The sequence below is a fragment of the Cyprinus carpio genome, chromosome A1 (genome assembly GCF_018340385.1).
Source record: "Cyprinus carpio isolate SPL01 chromosome A1, ASM1834038v1, whole genome shotgun sequence".
Taxonomy (NCBI): Eukaryota; Metazoa; Chordata; class Actinopteri; order Cypriniformes; family Cyprinidae; genus Cyprinus; species Cyprinus carpio.
This window is the reverse complement of record NC_056572.1, coordinates 9,573,359-9,577,665: the sequence shown is the minus strand read 5'-3', so window position 1 is coordinate 9,577,665 and position 4,307 is coordinate 9,573,359. Positions and strand designations below refer to the sequence as shown.

Below are 4,307 nucleotides of genomic sequence, written 5' to 3'. Positions count from 1 at the left end.
GTAGCGATATTAGCACATATTTCATGTGTTAGTACCATCTGACATTGCTGTGTTTTGTTGTTGGTAAGTTAACGTTAGTTTAAAACTCAAACGCATGAGAGGTAAAAAAAAAGCGTGGGAATGTGTAAAGTGATAAAACCGTCATTTATTCTTTAGAAGTATGTTTTACATAACCTCTTCAAACACTGATAACGATATTGAAAAGATATTTGTTTATTCTTTTTTTTTTTAGATCAAGCTTTGTAATAAGATTTTTATCTACTGAGAACCCCCAACAGAAAGACCCATGATTCACCAACGTAAGTCAATTTTACCCACGTACTGTTCGAAAACCTACACTAGGGTAGTATTAAGTATGATTTTCATAATGTTACTGATATAGAAAATCTGAGTAACTTTCTGTCCTTTTGTCTTTCATCTGCTGAAGTGGCGCACTGAAAGGGGAGATTCATGTCACCTTCATCAGTCCTTTCTTTAATCACTGGACACCATTAAGGGAAAGACCCTCAGAGACGTGTCATAATAGGATAAATGCGGCTGCAGGTAAAATTATTTGATGGGGTTAGGGTTATTTAATTTTGGTGTACCAATTGGCTTTTTTTTTGTGTGCTTCCCTTGCTATGATACACATTTCTGATGTGATTGGCCATGCTTTAAGTGTATGTTTACATTTTTAATCATGTAATAACCAACAGTCTCAAAGATGACATTACTCAGTTCATGTTGTGTGAATGTAATAATGGCAAATATTTTTACAATTTAAATCAATTTCATATAAATAATATATATTTATATGTTTCCTCACAATGTCAAAAGTGCTTGTTAAGTGCGGCAGCTTTTTTTTAAATACATTTTACAATTTTAATATGTAAGTTAACATTATGTCGAGTCAGCAGGGCTAATGTTAAAACTCGCCGTTTGTAACGTTATGTTATGTAATGTATTAACCTTATAAAAGTCTGTCTAGCTTTAGCAAATGTAACATTATGCCGGTCCTAATAAAGTTAAAAACGTTATTAACATTAGCCCTGAATGTGAAACATGCATCAGCCATCATAACATTAATGTTAAATACCTGTGGTTGACTAACATTAATTTAATAACGTTAGCTGTTAACTTAACGTTACATCTTACAAGTTACTGTTGCCTCTTGCAAACAAGTAACAGTTAAGTTAACGTTAAATAAAAGGCTATTGCAGGTTGGAACCTTGTTTTATACAGTCCATGGTTTAACTTAGTTAACGTAATGTTAAGTTAGGACCTGACAAAGACTTGTCTCAGTGGCAGTTTGTTTTTTAACTTAACGTTAGCAGTGGCACATTCAGTCAGTTAACATTAACGTTAGTTTGATACGAATACTATTAATCTAGGAAACTTTATAATGCTACGTTGCTCCTACCGTTAAAGTAACGTTAAATTACTGGTAACGTAAATACTTTACCTGTAACCTGCGCGTAACGTAACGTTACCTCCTAGTTATACACATGCCTGGATTTTAACTTTCTCAGCTGACTAAGTTTGTTCTCCTTTATAGTGAACCAGACTCATCGTGAGTGAAAATAACGATTTAACATGAACTTTCATGTCCTCCTTATCCATAGTTTCTGACAGATTGGACTAGTTAACTTACTTCAACAACTTCTGGGTGAGTGTTTGACAAGTAAGTCGCTGAATTAGTTCTCGGCGTTTTTTTTTTAAAAATATGCCGGTTTTTCCGGTTTATGACTTTTTTTTTTTTTTTTTTCATGCATAGTCAGGTGTTCAATGCATTTTCTACTGGTTGAGAGAGGATTTACTGCAGTAAATTGACCTAGAATGGTCTACTTTACTGTCATTATTGAATATTGTAGATAGGGCTGGACTAGAATATTCGTTCAGTGGGTTGGTATTCGATTTGAAAATTTGACATTCGAATATTCCTTTTTTTTCTGCTCTATTTGTTTTCTCGAAACGGTTCTCATTCGTGCTTAAATATACAATATAGTTTACACTATTAAATCTGGCGAAATACAATACTCTTTTGGCCATTTTTAATAGGATGGACAGTTGAAGGAACCTAACCTCGTTATACTTAATACATTTATTTGCTTCTTCTTGGCCTATTAAAGTGTTCCTGGAGTAATCTCTGACTAGAGCGCAGAACAGCGGAGTTTGTATGGACAGAAGTGCATGCCATCAATACTTAAAGGGATAACTATTTTGATAATAGTAATTCCTCATGTAAAACATTTGTTGGTTCCAGCTTAATACATGTGAAGATTATTTACCTTTTCTACTCTTTAATTTACTTTATAAACTCTGCAATAATAACAAACTATTCCATTTGACAATGAATGAAAATTCGAAAATCATGACCCATCTAAATTCAATAATTGTACTGCGAGTCAGAATAATTAAACTCAGTCTCTTGCCAAAGGTTTGTGCCAAAATCACACTTCATTACAGTCAGTTTTACAAGTGGTTTTAAGATTTTGTTGATCACATTTACACAGCAGCTTGAACCCTTTTAAGAAATTTTAACCCCTTAATGTTCCTGCATTAGAAGCAGTAATAGAGGCAAAGTTTGTTCATGCTCAATTTTCATTCAAGTTCCAAACTGCAATTATTGTTAAGCGGCAACCTAATGGCTCTTCTCTGCCGATGAAAACAAAACAATGTGGCCACTGTTGATGTGTAGGAATTTTTACAAGCATGATACATCTTATCTATTTTTCAGGACAAGGCCTGGTGAGAGCCACTACAGAGGATCATAGCCATTGTTGGAATTCTGAAAGGACGTGGGTGAATATCAATCTGCCAAATGAACATTCACATCTGTATATTAATACTGATTATATATGAACTTGTTTGTTTGTAACTGGAAAGAAACTTATCTTCTATTGTTTTTGACTGAAGGACTTGACCGTGTTTTAAGCCTATGTGCATTTTCTATTACCAGTACCTGCTCTGGCCGTGCTCCATTTTCCATTGCAGATCATACCCAGAGATAGTACCCCTCAATGCTGCTGGTCAGCATAGCAAGGCCACACACAAACTGCCGCGACGTACTGTTCAATGCGACACACACACCTGCGACCCACATACAGCTGTCTCTTGATTGAAGTTAAAACGTTTCAGCATTACTCAGAATGTAAAGACAGATACTTAAAGGTGCTCAAAGCGATGCCGGGAGTCGTAACTTCTTGTTGACGTTCGAATTGTTGTCAAACAAAACAGAGGCTAGCTAGACCCTCCCTCCTCCTCATCCGTGCACTAAGCCCCCCAAACCCCACACCCCCAAATCTTTCTTGTCGGTTATTGGCTGTAACAGTTTGTTATGTTTCGTGGTGCGGGTGTGCCCAGTTTGTTTTTTTTTCTTGTTGTTTGTGGAGCCTGTGGTGTCTAGAGAGACCGTGTTTTTTTTTACAGTGTGTTCAGGGGACAGGCAGCTAGCGGATAGTGAGGAGATGTTTGCAGGATGTGACAAAAGATGTTTTGGCCTAAAAAAACGTGTGACATCACTTAGAGCACCTTTAATTAATATAACATTTAATTTAACTAAAACAAATATCAAATACATGTCTAATACTTCATCAACGCGTCATACTCCTGGAAAAGACCCACATAAAGCGCACATTTTAAAAATGATTAATATCCACATCACTGCTGTATTTTTCAGATGTCAGATCAAATTGAGGGGAACAAGCCTGCATCCCAATGTGCACACTATCCATCCTAAATAGTATATAAGAAAATACAGTATATATATTTTTGTACGATAGTTGTTTTTATAGAACATCTCTGCAGTGAATGTTTTTGTTTAAATAATTCCAAGGATATGAAGTAGATTATTATTTTAACGTTATTACATTGCATTTCTACGTAGGCCTATATTTGATGGCTTTTTTTATTCTGATGCGAGTGATGTACCGTTTTTACACACTTATCTCATTAAAAGGGGAAAAGTCTGTCCATCTTCATTTCTGAAAATGTGTAACATTTGAGACCCCAGCTCGGTCACATTCATATTTCATTAATGTTAATTAAATAACTTGAAGTTCAGAAAGGAGTTAGAACTACCACTTGAGGTGTAGGAAACACTGGGACATGCCATTATGTACAGTAATAGTACGATTTGATTTGACATTTGAACTTAAATTGAAGTGTTCAAGCCATTAAAGGGTTAGTTCACCCAAAAATGAAAATTCTGTCAGTAATTACTCACCCTCATGTTGTTCCAACCCCGTAAGACCTTCGTTCAACTTCGGAACACAAATTAAGATATTTTTGATCAAATCTGAGAGCTGGATCACTCCACCATAGACTTC

General features: G+C 35.5%; 1 long non-coding RNA gene across 1 annotated transcript; it reads left to right on the top strand.

Moving 5' to 3' along the window:
• The first annotated feature begins 263 nt into the window (after positions 1–263).
• On the top strand, positions 264–3,277 carry LOC122140031. The gene is made up of 3 exons (XR_006156760.1): positions 264–299; positions 428–543; positions 2,717–3,277. It is a non-coding gene; the product is annotated as an uncharacterized LOC122140031 (long non-coding RNA).
• The last annotated feature ends 1,030 nt before the right edge of the window (positions 3,278–4,307 follow it).